The sequence below is a fragment of the Bubalus bubalis genome, chromosome 20 (assembly GCF_019923935.1).
Source record: "Bubalus bubalis isolate 160015118507 breed Murrah chromosome 20, NDDB_SH_1, whole genome shotgun sequence".
NCBI classification, from domain to species: Eukaryota; Metazoa; Chordata; class Mammalia; order Artiodactyla; family Bovidae; genus Bubalus; species Bubalus bubalis.
The window spans coordinates 40,992,660-41,014,565 of record NC_059176.1 but is presented as its reverse complement, the minus strand read 5'-3'; the positions used below and the strand labels follow the sequence as shown (position 1 = coordinate 41,014,565).

The 21,906-nt window shown below is 42.1% G+C and overlaps 1 long non-coding RNA gene across 14 annotated transcripts in view; it reads left to right on the top strand.

Moving 5' to 3' along the window:
* The first annotated feature begins 1,523 nt into the window (after positions 1-1,523).
* Positions 1,524-21,906, top strand: part of LOC123465196 — a 51,479-nt gene continuing 31,096 nt past the window's right edge. For 5 of the 14 annotated variants that reach the window (XR_006640326.1, XR_006640338.1, XR_006640328.1 and 2 more), the window contains exons 1-4: positions 1,605-2,016; positions 2,099-2,192; positions 9,174-9,335; positions 17,732-17,855. This is a non-coding gene — a long non-coding RNA (uncharacterized LOC123465196). The other 9 variants (XR_006640329.1, XR_006640336.1, XR_006640330.1 and 6 more) reach the window with 9 other exon arrangements.

Sequence of the window (21,906 nt, the reverse complement as noted above, 5' to 3'; positions counted from 1 at the left end):
GGACTGATGTCAGGCTGAAGTTAGGGCTCTGTTCCAGTGCAGGACAGGGAATATTTTTCCAAGAAGGGGTTTGGTGGCTCTCTGCCTGGGGACTCTGGGAAAATCTGAGCATAATGTGTGTTCTACATCTAAGGGACAAATTGCTTGACTTGAGATCAGGGTCACAGGGCTGGGGGAACCGGGGTTCCTCAAACAAAGGGGATTGGGGGGGGTCTTTTGGCTGATGTAGAATGCGCAGGTTGAGAGAACTTGAGATCTCTGAGGCTGAGGAAATCGGGGGTTTCTCATAAAGGAGCTTTAGGTTTCCCTCCTACAGGATAGTTAGGGTCTTGAGGATGAAGGGATTAAGAGTTCCCAGGCTGAGGTCTTCAGGGACTCTGAGATTAGGGGCATTTGGTCTCTCTGCGGGTGCCATTTTTAGGGTGCCTCAGGCTGAGGGGAATTGGGGTTAGTTCAGGTATTTAGGGATCTCAGCACTAGGGCATTTCTTGTTTCTGTGGGTGAAGGGACTTGTAGTCCCTGAAGCAGACGAGATGCGAGCTCCCTTCAGGTTAGGACGTGGGTTCCTCAAAGCTGTCGGGATTTGGAGCCTTCCAGCCTGGAATTTGCAGAGAAGGCAATAGTAATCCACTCCAGTACTCTTGCCTGGAAAATCCCATGGATGGAGGAGCCTGGTAGGCTGCAGTCCATGGGGTCTCTAGGAGTTGGACACGACTCAGCGACTTCACTTTCAATTTTCACTTTCATGCATTGGAGAAGGAAATGGGAACCCACTCCAGTATTCTTGCCTGGAGAATCCCAGGGACGGGGGAGCCTGCTGGGCTGCCGTCTATGGGGTCGCACAGAGTCGGACACGACTGAAGTGACTTAGCAGCAGCAGCCTGGAATTTGAAGACGTCAGGCAAAGGGTTTACGAGGGCTTCGCAGGGCGCGTTCCTGTCAGTCTCCCCGCTGTCCTCCGGCGCTGGCCACCCCTGTCTGGCAAGAGCTCCGCGATAGGCGTCATCCAGTCCTCCCCAGCTGAGGCGAAGCGAAGGGCGAGCAGCTGGCTTGTACAGCCGCGTCAAGCACAAGCCACCAATCGGCGTTGCGACCGAAGCAGGCCAGCCAATAGGAGCCGGGGACGTGCGGAGCGCACAGAAGGTCCCGCCCCACCGATTGGGGATTGGCTGCTCTGGGTCCCGAGCTTGTCTCCGAGACCTCCAGCGCGCAGGCGCATCTTGGCAGGTTTCATAGCTTGTTTTCAGGCTGCTCCTGCTACTACTATAGTGACTATAGTGAAGTCGCTTAGTCGTGTCCTACTCTTTGCGACCCCATGGACTGTAGCCCACCAGGCTCCTCTGTCCATGGGATTTTCCAGTCAATAGTCCTGGAGTGGATTGCCATTTCCTTCTCCAGGGGATCTTCCCAACCCAGGATCGAACCCTAGTCTCCCGCATTGTAGACAGACGCTTTACCGTCTGAGCCACCCGGGAAGTCGCTTCAATCGTGTCCGACTCTTTGTGACCCCATAGACGGAAGCCCACCAGCCTCCCCCATCCCTGGGATTCTCCAGGCAAGAACACTGGAGTGAGTTGCCATTTCCTTCTCCGATGCATAAAAGTGAAAGTGAAGTCGCTCAGTCGTGTCCAACCCTTAGCGACCACATGGACTGCAGCCCACCAGACTCCTCCGTCCACGGGATTCTCCAGGCAAGAGTACTGGAGTGGGGTGCCATTGCCCTCTCCGTGTTTTCAGGCAATGCGTTTTAATCTTGCACTTGAAGTGGGCGGTGCTTCCTCAGGGTGGATGTTTTCATCCGGTGCCCTGAATTAGAATCTTGGCTCCAGGAGACTGTAGTCGTGCTCCTGAACTTTATCCTGGCCCACCTGTGCCCTACCTTGTAAAATCCAGTTTTGGCAAGAATTGTAGGTGATGAGTACTGTTTTATTCAGGTGACAACTGTGTAATTAACTAAATTATGAAACACGAGAGAAACAGCATTTGGTCAAAGATTTAAACGCAACGAATGAAATGGTAAGTATATTGGAAAAACGTGGAGGATTTTTAACCTCAAAGTAGAAGTGGCACTGATGAGTAATCTGTATGTTTAATATAGGTATTAAAAGTCTTCAGAAGTGAGATATAAATAAAACCCCAAAGCCCTGCCAGTGTTTTTCTATAGAACAAAGCATTGAATTGGATCTACAGAGGTGAGTTTTCTTGAGACCTACTGGCTTCAGAAGATAAAATAGGGACACTGTTTCTGGCCCTTACATATCTTTTCTCACAGAAAGATAACATGATTTCCATGTATTGGAAGCAAGATGACTGACTAGAAATTATCAAGTGGGGCTGTTACAGGTAGGGGACCACTTCTAGGGCTTGAAACTGGGCTCTTGTCTAACAGTCGGAAATGAATTGTGCTGACAAAGCAAGAGGTTTTATTGGGAAGCGGCACCTGGATGGAGAGCAGTAGGATAAGGGAACCCCAGAGAACAGCTCTGCCATGTGGCTCGCAGTCTCAAGTTTTATGGTGATGGGATTAGTTTCTGGGTTGTCTTTAGCCAATCATCCTGACTCAGAGTCCTTCCTGCTGGTGCACGCCTTGTTCAGCCAAGATGGATGCCAGTGAGAAGGATTCTGGGAGGTGGTCGGACATGTGGTGTCTCCTTTTGACCTTTCCCGAACTCTTCTGGTTGGTAGTGACCTATTAGTTCCCTGTTCCTTACCAGGATCTCCCATTGTAAATCAACTCATGCAAATGGTTATTATGGTACCTGGTCAGGGTGGGCGGTTTTAGTCAGTGTGTTTCCCCTAACAGGGCCACAAGTGCTGGTTGGGAGTCTGGATGGAAAGATGTTACTAGGAAAGGGGGTTTGCCTCTGGGTGGTGTTGAGCCGGAAGATACAACCCAGCCAAAGCTCATGGGAAGGAAAGGTGTATTACTTGCAGAAGTATGGAGAATGCCAGGGAGCTTTCCAGAGCAATGTCTCTCCGAATGGCAAAATTAGGGAAGCTTTAATCTATGGGAACAGGCATGTTGAGGTTTCCATTGTGGCTCAGATGGTAAAGAATCCGCCTGAATGCAGGAGACCGGGGTTTGATCCCTGGGTCAGGAAGATCCCCTGGAGGAGGGCATGGCTATCCACTCCAGTATTCTTGCTTAGAGAATCCCATGGACACAGGAGCCTGGTGGTCCATGGAGTGGCAAGGATTCAGACACGAGTGAGTGACTAAGATTTTCATTTTACCGGTATGTTCATGCAGGGCCTCTGCCCATGGCAGAGTCCAAGCTTCAGTTGATTGAAGTCTTGAGAGTCAGAACCAGTCACCATCAGCATGGATTACATTCCAGCTGATCTGGTCTTGATATAGGTATAGATATCTGTTCTTCATAATCTTTCCCCTTTTAAGTTATTACAAAATATTGAGTGTAGTTCCCTGTGCTATAGAGTAGTCATTGTTGTTTATCTGTTTTACTTTAATTTTTTTAAATGTTGATTTTATTTGTTTATTTTATTTATGTTTTTGGTTGTGCTGCGTCTTTGTTGCTGTGCACGGGTTTTCTCTAATTGCAGTGAGTGGAAACAATACTCTTCGTTTTGTTTCGAGGATTTCTTACTGCTGTGGCTTCTCTTGTTGTGGAGCACAGGCTTCAGGGCATGCGGGCTTCTGTATTTGCAGCACGTGGACTCAGCAGTTGTGGCTCCCAGGCTCTAGAGCAAAGGCTCAACAGTTGAATAAGAAGCCCTCACACTGCAATGAGAAGCCCCCGCTCTCCTCAACTAGAGAAAAGTCCATGCAGCATGATGACCCAGCACAGCCAAAAGTAGATAATAAGTAAATAAAATTATAAAACAACAACAACAGGAACCCACAAAAGTCAGAGCTGGTATCAGATAGCCTGGTAATTAGGTCTGGTTGTCTCTGGTTTATTGCCCTGTGGCCTTCTTTCTGAAATGCAAAAAGAAAACTACAAGGGGTGGTCTGCTGTAAAGGTAAGCACCAGGTTGTAAGTAGCATGGAGTTAAAGGAAAATAGGTGGAGGATGTAGCTCATGCAGTTAGGGGACAGAAAAGCAAATTTATTTGCAGACTACAGATTAGGAACAGTGAAGTAAAATCTAGGAGGGATCAGGCCTGCTCAGTGTTCTCTTTAATCTTCTTTGTTCTCAGGAAAGAAAAGAAAATCATTCCTCTTTTTTTCTTTTCACTGTGACATTGATGGATGCAGCTTAGACCAGAAGGAGCGGCCTTCAGGAGCCCAGCTTCATTTTCCTGTTTCTTTATAAAAGCACTGTAGCAGAGTTTGAGACACCACCAGGAGAAAAACAGAAGTTTAATAACTTGTATATGTCATGTGTATAAGGGAGCTACCCAGGAAACCTGAGTCACTTCCTGAAATGTCCAAAGCCATCACCTCAAATACCATTTCAGATAAAAATAAAAGAAAGACCTTGGGGAAGGCGGGGAGCCCATTATGACAGGTTATCATGCAAAACACAGTAAAGAAGCATATGATTGTTGCAGATTTAAGTCTGCATTGATAAGTTCTTTGGGTTTTAATTATCCTTCTATTTTTGGTGCAAAGAGGGTAAGCCCTTAAATATGAGATTTCTCTTTTGTAAATATCCTTCACAAAAGGGCAATCACTTCTTAGTTTTCTGAGATTCCTGTTTTTTTTTTTTTTTTTTTTTTTTAGACTGAATAATCCTTTTGCCAGATAGGCATATTTTGGGGTGGCATATTCTACTCACCTTGACATGGATATACCCTACTTTGCTTATGCATTCATCTGTTGAAGGATATCCTGTTGTGTTTTTTTTTTTTTCAAGATTTTAGCTATTATGAATAATGCTGCTGTGCATAATTCCATCCTTGTTTGAATTTGCGATAAATTTTCAAAGCAGTTGAGTCAATATTGAAATCATAATTGTTGGATTACATTGTTTAGCTTTGGAAAACACTGCCCAACTGTGTTATAAAGTGGCTGTATGTACATGCCAGCAGCAGTGAGGGAGACTTCTTTTTCCTCACCCTCCAGCAGTTGATATTGTCATATATATGGAGTTTAGCAGTCCTAAAAGGTGTGGTGTGATATCGCATGATTTTAACTTGTTATTCCTTAATAGTATGATGTTTTTAAAATCTAATTCTTGTAAGATATTTACTATCTATATATCTTTTTTGGCCAGGTGTCTGTTCACATCCTTACTGAATTTTTTATGGGGTTGTTTTAGAGGTCTTTATCTGTTTTGAGTCCAGACACTTTATTAGGTATGTAGTTTACAAATAGTTCTCTCCCAGTTAATGGTTTGTTTTTTGACCTTATGAATCAGGTCTTTCAGAGTAGAAATATTTAATTTTATAAAGTCCACAATATTTTTTTCTTTTATGCACTTGCTTTTTGTGGGCTAACCTCAAAGCTCATGATCTGCAGACCAAAGCCAAGGTCATGAAGATTTTCTTCTTTGTTTTTCAGTAATTTTGATAGTTTTGTATTTTAAAGTTTGTGTTTATAGTCATTTCATTTCATATGGTTTCCAGTTAATTGTTCTGTAACAATTTTGGAAAAGTCATGGGCCGTTTGGTTCTGTTTCCGTTTGATTTTCCCCAGTTTCGTGGAGGCAGCAGAACTGCCCCCAGGGGGCAGGGCCTCCGCTGAAGGTGAGGGTGGCTTGATCTGCGCTTTCCCATTGGCTGGCAGGGAACCTGAGCCCACCTCCTTGAGTCGCCCTGGGGATGTGCATTCTGCCTTTGGACTTGGCTCCCAGCACAGCTGATGGGAGTCCCATCTCCTGAGAACCTGCCCTGGCTTTGGTTTCTGGAACTCGAGGGTGGGGGTAGTCAAGTCCTTGCTAATGGGAGCCAGGATCCCTCAGGACCCACCAGGACTTCAGCTTTGGGACATTGTGGGGTCCGGTTCACTCAGACAGGAGCCTGGTCTCCTCAGGACCTGCTGGTAGGTGGTCCTGCTGAAGAAAAAGGTGAAGAAATGTGAGGAAGAGTGGGGGAAAGGTGCTTGTGTGTGGTTGACTGCTGAGGAGTGTCTGTCTTCAGAGGGCCGGGTGGGGAAGGACTTGGTGTGGAGAACCCAGTGTATGGCCAGTTTTGTGTGTGTGGTGTGGGCAAAGTACAGTGCTGCTCTTCAGCATGTGGTGCCCAGTTTTGCCAGCACCGTTTATTGAGGGGACTTTCCTTTCCCTGGTGTATGTCTTTGGCTCCTTAATTCTTGTGAGTTAACAAGAGTACCTGCCCTTAGAACTTTTCTGGGCTCTCTATCCTGGGCCTCTGGTCTGTGTGCCTGTTTTTGTGCCAAGTCCACACTTCTTTATGGTAGCTTTGTAATGTAATGTGAAGTCTAGAAGTGAGATGCTTCCAGCTTGTTCTCCTGTCTCAGGTTTGCTTTAGCTATTCTGGGTCCTTTGTGGTTCCTCACACATCTTAAGATTGTTCTGTTGCTATGAAAAATGTCATTGGAATTTAGGTTGTTGTTGTTTAGGCGCTCAGCCATGGCGTGGGTTGCCTTGCTCTTCTCCAGGGATATCCCGCACCTATCACCCTCCAGTTCTGCATGAGCTACACTCTGCATCTATTATCTTTTAATTTTATGCTAGTCACATCCTGATGCTTAACTTTACAGCACTTTCTCTGTTAACACCCCTTGTAGTTTGTTTTTCCCTCTTTGCATTAAGGAAAGAAAGATGTAGTGCAATCCACAAAAGACAATGGACCTAACTACTGGGACAGAATCCCAGACCCAAGTTACCTGAAGCCAGCCTATTGACTGTTTTGAAACAATGCAGAAAGAAAGAATACAGGATCCTTACATCTTTGCTCTTTATCTCCAACCTCTGACTGTGAGCCCCGACTATATCATCTCCTTGATTCCCCATGGCGGGGGCACAGTTCCTGAGGCACGGGCCTACTGTGTTCTCTACTTTGCCAGCTTGGGGATTAAAGCCATCTTTCTATTTCCTCCAAAAAAATTTATTTCCACAAAGGTGTAAGGATCATGTATTCTTTTTCCTTTTTGCATTGTTTCGAAACAGCCAATAGGTTAGTTCTGAAAAGAAGAAAACTTAGTTATCAATTCAGACTGTAGATTAGGAACAGTTAAAGTAGAAAGGGACTCAAAAGGCAAAAGAGAAAAAGAAAACTCTTATTTCACTGCAATGTAAGCAATATCTTTAAGCTTGCTGTTGTGGGAAATGGCCACAAGGAGGCAGGATTTCTTCATGCCCTACTCCTGTTACTGCAGTAACCAGAGCCTCAGGATTACTCCTAGGTCGCGGTTGTAAAGAGTGGCATGTGCCAGAAGAAACCATCAAAAGTTGTGTCTCATTAATCCTTGGTTTGTTTGTTTGTTTGTTTTTTCATTTAATGTTTACCTTTTTTTGGAGGATAGTTGACTTACGTGTATGTGATTAAAACAAGGTATGATATTACCACAGTACCTAAGGGGCTTCTGAGGTAGCTCAGATGTTAAAGAATCTGCCTGCAATGCAGGAGATGCATTTTCCATCCCTGGGTGGGGAAGATACCCCTGGGGAAGGAAATGGTAACCCACTCCAGTATTCTTGCCTGGAGAATTCCATGGACAGAGGAGCCTGGTGTGCTACAGCATATGGGGTCACAAAGAGTAGGACACAACTTAGTGACTAAACAACAACAACAACAATAATCCTGGCCTGGATTCTTACAAAAAACTGTGAATTGGTCTCTTCAGCCTTTGTATGTTCCAGTCCCCCACACTTAGACACCCTTGGATGCCTCTTCCCACGTGTCATTTTCTGCTCAAATATCTATAATGGTGGGACTCTATTGTCTGCTCTTCAGCATCCCTAAGGCCCAAATCTGCTCCCCTAAGAGTCTGTTATGCTCCAAAAAGCTGGCTCACTCATCATTTGTTAAGTACACATATTGCTTTCTCTTCTTTGGAGCTTTGTTTATGCCTGAAAATGTTCTCTGTTCTGCATTACTACTGTTAAAAACCTTACCTATCCGTTTCAAGCTTTAACCATGTTCATAATTCTAATTTCCTCCTACCATCTCCCCACTCACACCAGACGGCTCGCTCTTGAGTTCTCTTAACACAGTGCACTCCTTTGACCATTTCCTTCTTGTTTGTCTTTAATTATCTGCTGCCTTCAACCATTTTTCCACTTTCAACTGGATTTTAACCCTACTTTTGAAAGGGGATTACATTGTCCTCAGTTTTGGACCATCCAAACCTTCCATCACAATGCTTTGCAGGTCGTGGACATTCAGCATCCCTCACATTGGAGAGACAGTAACACCAAGTAGGAATGTATAAACTGTAGAGTCAGGTGGACAGGGATTCCAGTCTCAGGGAAATTTCTCAGTAGCTGTGAAATTTGGGCAAGGTAGTTAACTTCTTTGAGACTCAGATTCATTTTCTATGGGCATAGCATTGTATCTGATACACAGGAAAATACATGTAGAGTTTAACATTTATTAAGTATCTAATATATGGCAGTGGCAAGTGTTTGTTTCATAGAATTTTTCTTCTGGAATACCTTTAATTCCTTCTAACTAAAGACATTTTAACTCTCTCTTTTTTAGTCTTACTTATGCTTACAATAATTTGCCAGCAAGGCAAAATTGGCACAAAGAAAGCCATTTTATAGATAGACCTGATATTGTATTTACAATAAGGTCTATGTTTATTTTGAAAATACTGTGAAGTGAAAGTCGCTCAGTCATGTCCAACTCTCCAGGCCAGAATACTGGAGTGGGTAGCAGTTCCCTTCTCCAGGGGATCTTCCCAGCCTAAGGATCTAACCCAGGTCTCCTGCATTGCAGGAGGATTCTTTACTAGCTGAGCCACCAGGGAAGCCCTGAAAATACTGTAGTACTTGTCAATTAAATAGATTCACGTATATTTATTGAGCACCTGTTTAGCATCACTGTTGTAGGTATTGGGGATACTGCAGTGAATAAGATACAGCCCTTGCTCTCTACTTTCATTCTAATGTGTGAAGTGATTCCATAGACATCTAAGAAACATGGTGAAAAGCTTGTGTAAAATGGGGCCAAACCTGCTTTTTAGAATCCCAAATTCCATTTTTGGGTCATAAAACTCAATTGTTATGGCAGTTTTTGGGGAGTCCAAGAATGGTTACCTGGATTTTTATTAATCTTTTTTCTTTTTCCTTTTGTAAATTGAAGTGTAGTTGATATACATTTGTTACTGAGCCTTACCGCAGTAAAACCAACTACTGACACCTGGCTGTGGTAAAGGAAAGTGCAGCGTTTATTGGAAGGCACCATACAAGGAGTCTGGGACAGCTACTGCTTAAAAAGCCTGCAATTGCCAATGGGCAAGGTGAGGTAAGCCAAAGGGTACATGACCACCCCATGCACAATTCTCCAACTGGTTAATGGCGAGGTAACAGGGTGCATCACAGGAGTTAACTTAGAGTTAGGCATTGTCCTTAAGCATCATGGACTCAATGGACATGAGTCTGAGCAAACTCTGGGAGATAGTGAAGGACAGGGAAGCCTGGTGTGCTGCAGTTCAAGGGGTCACAGAGAGTCAGACTTGACCAAGCCACTGAACAATATTAGGCTCCAGTAGACCTGGAGGCTCGGTACTCTGGTCATGAAGTAGTGAACTAGTTAGCATCTTCCACCTGGAGGTTTTAGCATCTGTAAAACTACTCAGGAAATGTACTCAGCTGCTACCATCTAGGCACTTATCAGAGGAGCTAAAGCAGAGGATATGGGTGAGGGAGTCTGTCCCTGGGAAGGCAGCATTTGGTTTTGCTTGGGTACACATTATGCTACAGGTGTGCAATATCAAGAGTCACAATGTTTAAAGGTATACTCCATTTATAGTTGTAAAATATTGGCTATATTCCCCGTGTCTTGTAGCTTATTTTACATAATAGTTTGTACCTCTTAATCTCCTACCCTATAATGCGCCCCCCTCTTCTCACTGGTAACCACTAATTTATTCTCTAGATCTGTGAGTCTGCTTCTCTTTTGTTATATTCAGTAGCTCCTCATATTTTTTAGATTCCATTACAAGTGATATCATGCAGTATTTGTCCTTGTCGAACTGACTAATTTCATTTAGCATATGCAGGGTGTTTTGTTACCCAGGCTTTTAAAAGCTAGGACTCAAAGAAGCAATGTCGTGGAGGCAAGCTGAATATGTATTTTTTCCTCTGGTCAAAACTAGGTAAATCTTTAAGTCTTTGTGTGTGGCAGCTGGATCTGCGCTTTTTTCCATTCTATTCAACTAACCTAAAGTAGTTGTCAGGGAGTGAAAGTTGTTCCTTGCTGGCACGTTGACAGGAGCTCCCAAAACACTGACACCCTTCCTTTGTAGCCACTTAGGTGAGTCCTGTCCATAGCACAAGGGTGCTTAGTCCTCTGCGCCATCCTGGGAGCCCAGGTCGAGTATGGGGGGGCGCCCAGGTCGAGTATGGTGGGCGCCCAGGTCGAGTCGGGAGGAGCTGGGGGCGTGGAGGGCGTGGTTGGGGCGGAGCGCGGGGCGTAGAGGGCGTGACCTGAGTGTGGTGTGGGTGTAGTGGGCGTGGCCAGGGCGGAGCGCGGGACGTAGAAGACCTGGCCCGGGCGGGGCGAGCCGCAGTCTGAGTGCTCCCTGGAGCCTGCAGCATCTTACTCCGTAGAGGGTCGCCGTGAAGATTTCGAGGAGCCCAAGCCGTCGGCTGCCTCAGCATAAGCCCAGGCCGCCGCCGCAGCTCGAGTCCAGGTACACGCGATGGGAGGTCCCGCATCCAGGTGCTTGCGAGGCGGTTGCACTCCCCGGGCCGCCGCCTCTGCGCGCCTCCTACACCCTCCCGCGCCGGGGTCCTTGGCTTTCGGAGCTTCAGGCCGTAGTAGCCTGCCGCAGCTCCATCCGGACCTTGGCGTCGGCCCCCTCCCGGGACTCCTGCGTGCTCCGCGGCGCCCGAAAGCGGCCAAAGCGCCCCAGAGGCAGCCCCCTGCTGCAGATCTCCCACCTGAGCCTGGAGGCAAGCACAGAGGAGGGAGAGAGAGTCATAGTGGCATCACCTGGGCGCCCACCTTCTGCGCTGGGAGAGGCGTTCCGTGCCGCACCCCTCCTGGCCACCAGCTAACTCGCAGAGGAAGGGGAATGGATGCTGTTTGAGTATTTTCAGCTGTCTGCAAAGCTGGTAGATGCTGTTGTTACCCGCCAAGTCGAAGGGAATTCACTTCCAGCAAGACATTAATTAAATCTGTTCTCTGGCTATGAGCGTGTTTTTTTTTTGTTGTTAAAGTTTTAATTTTTAATTTTGGCCATGCAGCGCAGCTTGTGGGATCTTCTGTTCCCCAACCAGGGATTGAACCCTGGCTTCTGGCAGTGAAAGCACTCAGTCCTAACCACGGGACTACCAGGAAATTCCGTCCCCTCCCTCTGCCTTTTTTTTTTTTTTTTAAAGAGTTAGATCATTTGCAGTGAACTTTGAGTGATGGTTTTAGTTATTGAATTAGGGTGGAATTAGTGGTGATGGGGAAAGAGTTCGCAGGGTGAAAAAATAGGAATACTAATAATAATAGAAAAAGAGGAGGAGGAGGAGAAATAACTTTTCTTTGCCGTTCATTACTTGCCAGGCACAGTTTTAAGCTCTTCTATTGATTTGTTTCCTTGGATGGTAAGGATGGGAGTTTACTGAACTCCAAGATGGGCTGAAACACAAGTTGTGAGAATTGAGACATCTGGGAGGAGGGATGGAGATGAGTCATAGTGAAACGGGGATAAATGATGAACCAGGGAAAAGAAGGAAATCAGGAGAGTGGAAATTTGAAAAAAGATCTCGGGGTTGGGAATGGGGATAAAACATTCAGAGTACATGGAGTAGCTGATTTGAACTTTGAGATTTCTGTTGTCAGGGGTAATTGGAGGATAAGAAAAGAAAGAAAAGATTTGAAGGGGGTGTTGTATTCAGTGATAGTAAAGCTGGAAAACCACAGGAGAAAACTGCTAAGATGCAGAGGAGAGGAAGATGGATCAGGCAATGCAGATAGGTTTGAGGGGATGTCACTGCTGCTGCTGCTGCTAAGTTGCTTCAGTCGTATCCGACTCTGCGACCCCATAGACGGCAGCGCACTAGGCTGCCCCGTCCCTGGGGTTCTCCAGGCATAACACTAGAGTGGGTTGCCATTTCCTTCTCCAATGTGTGAAAGTGAAGTCGCTCAGTCGTGTCCGACTCTTAGTGACCCCATGGACTGCAGCCCACCAGGCTCCTCCGTCCGTGGGATTTTCCAGGCAAGAGTACTGGAGTGGGGTGCCATTGCCTTCTCCGGGGGATGTCACTAATGGAAAACAAATTCAGAACATGGACTCTGTAGGGGGCTAACTAGGCAGACATCATGAAAGTCTGTCTACTGACCTGGCTTGCATGGAGCTCTGGCAGAACCACTGTAAGTGTTCCTAAGCCAGGGTAGAGTTGAGCTGTGGTTGGCTCGTGGGTGGGAGAGTTGGTTGACAATCAGACAGGGAGGAGACATATAGGTGGGTTTGATTTATCTGCTTTTAACCCCTTGCTAGTTGTAAATGAGAGACCAGCTTTTTATGTGTGTGAAATGAGTATTAATTAACAGCAGGTAGCTCTGACTCTTATTTTCTTAAACTGAGAGCATCAAAAGTCCTTTTGCAATGACCTGCATTATCCCCAGGAAGCTCCATAACTCATGTCCCCAAGCCTTGCTCCTTGTGCCAGGAGGTTTAGTGGGGCTGACTGGCAAGCCCCTCAGGAAAGCCTATGGAGTTCAATGCTGACACTGCATTTGGTGCCACTGTTTAAGCCATTTCACTGTGTGTAAAGGTCCATTCATTTACTCTAATGTGTACTTTCCAAAGCTTTTATGAGGTGGTCTCTTGAGATTTCTTATTCTTCCAGGGGTTGATGCAAAGTAGTTTGGAATATATCCAAAAATCAGTAAGTGGAAGAAACTCCATAGCTGTCATTTTTTTTTTTAACAATCTTTTATTTTAAATTGGAGGATGATTACTTTATAATCCTGCAACGGTTTCTGCGATACATCAACATGAATCCTCCATAGGTATACATATGCCCTCTCCCTCTTAAAAACCTCCCTCCCCATCCCACCCCTTTAGGTGTCACAGATTGGGTTCCCTGTGTCATACAGTGAATTCCCACTGGCTGTCTATTTTACGTATATACAATGCTACTCTCTCAATTCTTCCCACCTTCTCTTTCCCCAACTGTGTCCACAAGTCTGTTGTGTATGTCTGCGACTGCATTGCTGCCCTGCAAATAGGTTCATCAGTACCATCTCTCTAGATTCCTATATGTGCGTTAATATACATTATTTGTCTTTCTCTTTCTGATTTACTTCACTTTGTATGATAGGCTTTAGGTTTGTCCACCTCATTAGAACTGACTCAAATGCATTCATTTTTATAGCTGAGTAATATTGTGTTGTATATTTGTATTACCACTTCTTTATCCATCCATCTGTTGGTGGACATGTCCTAGCTATTGGACATACTATAGGACATGCTTCCATGTCCTAGCTATTTTAAATAGGGCTGCAATGAACACAGAGGTACATATCTTTTTCAGTTATGGTCTCCTCAGAATATATGTCCAGTAGTGGGATAGCTGGGTCATATGGTAGTTTTTTAAGGAATCTCCATACTGTTCTCCATAGTGGTTGTATCAGTCTGCATTCCCACCAAGAGGGCGAGAGTGTTCCCCCTTTTCCACACCCTCTCTAGCATTTATTGTTTGTGGACTTTTTGTGGATGGCCATTCTGACCAGTGTGAGATGGTACCTCATTGAGTTTGGATTTGCATTTCTCTAATAATGAGCAATGTTGAGCATCTTTTCATGTGTTGATTAGCCATCTGTATATATTCTTTGGAGAAATGTCTATTTAGGTCTTCTGTCCACATTTTGATTGGGTTGTTTGTTTTTTCTGGTATTGAGCTTCATGTGCTACTTGTATAGTTTGGAGGTCAGTTCTTTGTCAGTTGTTTCATTTGCTGTTATTTTCTCCAATTCTGAGGGTTGTCTTTTCACCTTGCTTATAGTTTCCTTCATTGTGCAAAAGCTTTTAAGTTTAATTAGGTCCCTTTTTTTTTATTTTTGTTTTTATTTCCATTACTCTAGAAGGTGGGTCATAGAGGATCTTGCTATGGTTTATGTCAAAGACTGTTGTGTCTATGTTATCCTCCAAGAGTCTTACAGTTTCTGGTCTTACATTTAGGTCTTTAATCCATTTGGAATTTATTTTTGTTTACTTTGTTTTTGTTTGGTGTTTATGGTGTTAGGAAGTATTCTAATTTCATTCTTTCACACATAGCTGCCCAGTTTTCCCAGCACCACTCACTGAAGAGACTGTCTTTTCTGTATTGTATATTTTTGTCTTCTTTGTCAAAGATAAGGTGCCTGTAGGTGGGTGGATTTATCTCTAGGCTTTCTATTTTGTTTCACTGGTCTATATTTCTATTGTGCCAGTACCATACTGTCTTGATGACTGGAGCTTTGTAGTGAAGTCTGAAGTTAGAAAGTTTGATTTCTCCAGCTCTATTCTTCTTTCTCAAGATTGCTTTGTCTATTCAGGGTCTTGTGTTTCCATACAGATTGTGATATTATTTACTCTAGCTCTGTGAAAAAATACCATGGGTACTTTGATAGGGATTGCATTGAATCTATAGATTGCTTTGGGTAGGATAGTCATTTTCACAATATTTATTCTTCAACCCAACAACATGGTATATCTCTCCATTTGTTTGTTTTGTCTTTGATTTCTTTCATCAGTGTCTGAGTTTTCTGCATACAGGTCTTTAGGTAAGTTTACTCCTAAGTATTTTTTAAATTAAATAATTAATTTTAAAATGAAACAAAGATGAATATTTGTAATGATAAAAGGAACAATTCACAAATAAGGTATTCATCATAAACTATCAGACAGCTAACAACAAAGAAACAAGGATACACAAAGCAAAAATCAGAAGAAATATAAGTGAAAAGAAAAAAATATACAATCATAGGCATATTATCATTTTGCTGAGAATATTTTATCAAGTGCAGAAAAAAGTAAGAAGCATCTTGAATTATGTCATTAATAATTTAAATATAATGATTTCTATTTATATTAATCTTATAGCCTACACAAATAAATTTCAAATTTTGTATCTCATACGTTGTTATTAGGTGTCCATAGGGCATTTTGAAAAACTAGCCAAAATAAGCTGACTAAATTTGAAAATGTGAAATTCTTTTTTTTTGTAATTCATTTATGCCAGTACACTTATTATTGGTTTTGAAATTTCCATTATATGTTATTGTAAAATATTGACTACAGTTCCCTGTGCTATACAGTTAACCTTTGTTGCTTGTTACATGTCTATTTTTTAATTAGAAATCGAGCATTCTATTCATAGTCAAACAAGTGGAATCAAAATGTCATAAATTTTTTAGTTAGGCAAAAGTTCATAAATTTTCTAAATATATATATTATGCATATTATTAATATGTATGCAAGGGCTTTTCTACTATGCTTGATAAAGGCTTGAGAAAGAATATCAGAAAGAGAGATAGAAAAATTGGAAAACATAAAGTGAATGAAATAGGAGCACTGAATATGAAATAGAAAAATTAAACCAAACTAGATAAAAGTAAAAGATCCTGATATAGTCCAGGGGCTTTTAAACATGGCTGCTCATTAGAAATATATCTGGAGCTGTGCTGAAAAAAAAGCAGTATATGGGCATTTGTATTTTTCAAAAAATCCCAAGATAATTCTGATATGCATATGGATTTTCAAAAGTGATTACAGGTTTTTCTATTAAATGGTAGTTTTGGTGATACAGAATTCTGTTATTTTTCTGTTTACCAGTCCTGATACAGTGGTATTAAGTGAGTGATCACGATGATGTGATCACTCACCTAGAGCCAGACATCCTGGAATGTGAAGTCAAGTGGGCCTTAGGAAGCATCACTATGAACAAAGCTAGTGGAGGTGATGGAATTCCAGTTGAGCTATTCCAAATCCTGAAAGATGATGCTGTGAAAGTGCTGCACTCAATATGCCAGCAAGATTTGGAAAACTCAGCAGTGGCCACAGGACTGGAAAAGGTCAGTTTTCATTCCAATCCCAAAGAAAGGCAATGCCAAAGAATGCTCAAACTACTGCACAATTGCACTCACCTCACATGCTAGTAAAGTAATGCTCAAAATTCTCCAAACCAGGCTTCAGTAATACGTGAACCGTGAACTTCCAGATGTTCAAGCTGATTTTAGAAAAGGCAGAGGAACCCAGAGATCAAATTGCCAACATCTGCTGGATCATGGAAAAAGCAAGAGAGTTCCAGAAAAACATCTATTTCTGCTTTATTGACTATGCCAAAGCTTTTGACTGTGTGGATCACAATAAATTGTGGAAAATTCTGAAACAGATGGGAATACCAGACCACCTGACCTGCCTCTTGAGAAACCTGTATGCAGGTCAGGAAGCAACAGTTAGAACTGAACATGGAACAACAGACTGGTTCCAAATAGGAAAAGGAGTACGTCAAGGCTGTATATTGTCACCCTGCTTATTTAACTTATATGCTGAGTACATCATGAGAAACACTGGGCTGGAAGAAGCACAAGCTGGAATCAAGATTTCCGGGAGAAATATCAATAACCTCAGATATGCAGATGACACCACCCTTATGTTAGAAAGTGAAGAGGAACTAAAAAGCCTCTTGATGAAAGTGAAAGTGGAGAGTGAAAAAGTTGGCTTAAAGCTCAGCATTCAAAAAATGAAGATCATGGCATCCAGTCCCATCACTTCATGGGAAATAGATGGGGAAACAGTGGAAACAGTGTCAGACTTTATTTTTTTGGGCTCCAAAATCACTGCAGATGGTGACTGCAGCCATGAAATTAAAAGACACTTACTCCTTGGAAGGAAAGTTATGACCAACCTAGATAGCATATTCAAAAGCAGAGACATTACTTTGCCAACAAAGGTCTGTCTAGTCAAGGCTATGGTTTTTCCTGTGGTCATGTATGGATGTGAGAGTTGGACTGTGAAGAAGGCTGAGCACCGAAGAATTGATGCTTTTGAACTGTGGTGTTAGAGAAGACTCTTGAGAGTCCCTTGGACTGCAAGGAGATCCAACCAGTCCATTCTGCAGGAGATCAGCCCTGGGATTTCTTTGGAAGGAATGATGCTGAAGCTGAAACTCCAGTACTTTGGCCACCCCATGCGAAGAGTTGACTCATTGGAGAAGACTCTGATGCTGGGAGGGATTGGGGGCAGGAGGAGAAGGGGATGACAGAGGATGAGATGGCTGGATGGCATCACTGACTCGATGGACGTGAGTCTGAGTGAACTCCGGGAGTTGGTGATGGACAGGGAGGCCTGGTGTGCTGTGATTCATGGGGTCGCAAAGAGTCGGACACGACTAAGCGACTGAACTGAACTGAAAACTGGAGTGTCTGTTTCCCCCAGTCCTGTGGAAGTCATTGTAATCAAATCCTGCTGGCCTTCAAGGTTAGACTCCCTGGGCATTCCCAGTCCCTTTGTCCGATCATTAGGTTGGGAAGCCTGACCTGGGGTTCAGAACCTTCCCAACAGTGGGAGAACTTCTTTGGTATTATTGTTCTCCAGTTTGTGATTCACCCACCCTGCGGGTATAGGACTTGATTTTATTGTGATTGTGACCTTCCTACCATCTTGCTGTGGCTTCCTCTTTGTCTTTGGACGTGGGGTATCTTTTTTTTTTTGGTAGGTTCCAGTGTCCTCCTGTGGATGGTTGTGATTTTGGTGCTCTTGCAGGAGGAGAGTGCAAGTCCTACTCAGCCATCTTGAACTGGAAGTCTACTCCTAAGAATTGTATTCTTTTTGTTGCAATGGTGAGTGGGATTGTTTCCTTAATTTCTTTTTCTGATTGTTCATTGTTAGTGTATAGGAATGCAAGGAGTTTCTGTATATTAATTTTATATGTGACTTTACTGTATTCATTGATCAGTGCTAGTAATTTTCTGGTGGTATCTTTAGGGCTTTCTATGTAAAGCATCACGTCATTTATGAACAGTGAGAGTTATACTTCTTTTCCAATCTTGATTCTTTTTATTTGAATACTAGTGGCAAGAATGGGTACCATTGTTTTGTTCCTGATTTTAGAGAAAATGCTTGCTGTGTTTCATTTTTATTTCAAAAGTAACTAAAAAAAAGCACAATGGAGCAAAATATCCTAATATTGATGGCCTCATTTTAACAGCAGAGACATGAAAAGAGGGCTTTCACCATTGAGAATAATGTTTGCTGTGGATAGACCATATATGGCCATTGTTTTGTTGAGGTATATTCCTTCTGTGCCTACCTTCTGGAGAGTTTTTTTTTTTTTTTTTATCATAAATGGGTGTTAAAGTTTGTCAAAAGCTTTTTCTGCATCTATTGAGATGATCATATGGTTTTTATCTTTCAGTGTGTTAATATGGTGTATCACATTGACTGATTTGCATATATTAAAAAATCCTTGCATCCTGGGATAAACCCCACTTGATCATGATGTATGATCCTTTTAATGTGTTGTTGGATTCTGTTTGCTGGAATTTTGTTGAGGATTTTTGCATCTATGTTCAGTGATACTGGCCTATAACTTTCTTTTTTTGTGGTATATTTGTCCAGTTTTGGTATCATAGATTGAGTTTGGGAGTTTTCCTTCCTCTGTGATTTTCTGAAAGAGTTTGAGCAGGTTAGGTGCTAGCTCTTCTCTAAACTTTCAGTAGAATTCGCCTGTGAAGCCAGCTGGCCCTGGCCTGCTGTTTGTTGGAAAAATTTTTTATTATAGTTTCAATTTTCATGTTTGTGACTGGTCTGTTCCTATTTTCTATTTCTTCCTGATTCAGTTTTGGAAGGTAAAAAGTTTGTAAGAATTTGTCTCTTTCCAGTTTGTCTATTTTATTGGCATATAGTTGCTCATAGTATCTTATTGATCCTTTGTATTTCTGTGTTATCTTTTGTAACTTCCCCTTTTACATTTGTACTTCCTCTAACTTCTCCTTTCTCCATTTTATTGATTTGCATCTTCTCCCTCCCCCCACCCTTTTTTTCTTGATGAGTCTAGCTAACAGTTTGTCAATTTTGTTTATCTTCTCAAAGCACCAGCTTTTAGTTTTATTGATCTTGGCTGTTGTCTCCATTTCTTTTTCATTTATTTCTGCTTTGATCTGTATGATTTCTTTCCTTCTAACTTTGGGGTTTTTTTGTTTGTTTGTTTTCTAAGTGCTTTAGGTGTAAGATGAGATTGTTTATTTGGTAGTCTTTCTTGTTTCTTGAGATAGGTTTGTATTGCTATAACCTTCCCTAATAGTATTGCTTTTACTGCATCCCATAGGTTTTGCATTGTTGTGTTTTCATTGTTAATTGTTTCTATGCATATTTATATTTCCTTTTTGATTTCTTCAGTGGTCTGTTGGTTATTGAGAAGCATGTTGTTTAACTTCCATGTGTATGTGTTTTTTTAAATAGTGTTTTTTTTTTTTTCTTCCCTGTAGTTGATGTCTAATCATATTGTTGTGGTCAGAGAAGATGCTGGAAATGATTTCAGTTTTTAAAAATTTACCATGGCTTGATTTGTGGCCCAGTATCTGATCTATCCTGGAGAATGTTCCATGTGCACTTAAGAAAAAAGTGAAATCTATTGTTTTTGGATGAAAACAAATATCGATTTGTATATATCGATTAGGTCCAACTAGTCCAGTGTATCATTTAAAGCCTGTGTTTCCTTATTTTCTGTCTGGATAATCTGTCCATTGGTGTGAGTGGGGTGTTCAAGTCCCCCGTATTATTGTGTTACTGTTGATTTCCCCTTTCATAGTTGTTAGCATATTGAGATGCTCCTATGTTGGGTGTATATATATTTATAATGGCTTTGTGTCTTGTAACGGTCTTTAAATTTTTTTTATCTGAGATGAAATTGCTACTCCTCTTTCTTTTGATTTCCATTTGCATGGAATATCTTTTTCCAGCCCCTCACTTTCATTCTGTATGCATCCCTGGGTCTCAGGTGGGTTTCTTGTAAACAGCACACATAGGGGTCTTGCTTTTGTATACATTCAGCCAATCTGTACCTTTTGGTTAAAGCATTTAGCTCTTTACATTTGTGGTGATTATTGGTATGTATGATACTGTTACCACTTACTGTATCATTTTGGATTTGTTTTTGTAGGCCTCTGTTTTTGTGTGTTTCCTGTCTAGAGAAGTTCCTTTAGCATTTGTTGAAGAGCTGGTTTGGTTATGCTGAATTCTGTTAGCTTTTGCTTGTCTGTAAAGCTTTTGATTTTCTTTGAATCTGAATCCAGATCCTTCTGAATCCAGATGGCTGGAAAAAGCCATCTTGGTTGTAGGTTTTACTCTTTCATCACTTTAAGTATGTTCTGCCATTCCCTTCAAGCCTGTAGAGTTTCTGTTGAAAGATCAGCTGGTAGCCTTTGGGGCTTGTGTTCCCTTGTATGTTGTTTGTTTCTTTTCCCTTGCTGCTTTTAATATTTTTCTTTGTGTTTCATTTTTCTTAGTTTGATATGTGTCTTGGCATGTTTCTCCTTGGGTTTATCCTACATGGGACTCTTGGGCTTTGTGGATTTGGGTAGCTATTTCCCTTCCCATTTTAGGGAAGTTTTCAACTATAGTCTCCTCAAATATTTTCTCATGGCCTTTCCTTTTGTCTTTCTCTTCTGGGATCCTTATGACTCAAATGTTGTTATGTTTAATGTTGTCCTGTAGGTCTCCGAGAGTGTCCTCATTATTTTTTATTCTTTTTTGTTTATTGTGCTCTGTTTCAGTTATTTCCACCATTCTGTCTTCCAGCTCACTTATGCGTTCTTTTGCCTCAGTTACTCTTCTGTTGGTTTCCTCCAGTGAATTTTTTGCCTTAATTTACTTATGTTTAGTTGAAGGATAATTGCTTTATGATATTGTGTTGTTTCTGCCATAGATTAACATGAATCAGCCATAGGTAAACATATGTACCCTTCTGCTTAAAAACCCCCCTCCCACCCCTCACCCCATTCCACTCCTCTAGGCTGTCATAGAGCCCTGGTTTGAATTTCCTGAGTCATACAGCAAATTCCCACTGGCTGTCTATTTTACATATAATAGTGTGTATGTTTCCACACTACTCTCTCCATTCATTCCACCCTTTCCTTTCCCATGCCCCCGTGTCCATAAGTCTGTTCTGTATGTCTTTGTCTCCATTGCTGACCTGCAAATAGGTTCTTCAGTATCATCTTTCTAGATTCCCTATACATGTGTTAATATACAGTATTTATTTTTCTCTTTCTTACTTTACTAAGTATAATAGGCTCTAGGTTCATCCACTTCATTAGCACTGACACAAATGCATTCCTTTTTTATGGCTGAGTAATATCCATTGTACACATGTATCACAACTTCTTTATCCATTCCTCTGTTGATGGACGTTTAGGTTGATTCCATGTCCTAGCTGTTGTAAATAGTCCTGCAATGAACACTCGAGTACATGTGTCTTTTTCAACCATGGTTTCTTCAGTGTATTTTTTATTTCAGTTGTTGCATTGTTGATTGTTTATTCTTTAATTCTTCAAACTCCTTGTTAAACATTTCTTGCATCTTCTCTATCCGTGCCTCCATTTTCTTTCCAAGATTTTGGGTCATCTTTATTTTCATTCCTCTGAATTCTTTTTCTGGGAGATTGCCTATTTCCTATTCATTTGGGTTGGAGAAGGGTTCTTTATTTCTCAGTGCTTCCATTTGTTAGTTTCTAATTGAAAGCAGAAAAGAGACAAATATAATCACTGATCATTGATGAGAGTCTTTCCCAAACTCACCTTATTTGAAATTTCTGGTACCATCACCACTAGGATCATCCTCACCATTAAGATTAAAAAATCTCTTTCAGATAAATTTTCCCAAGATCATGTC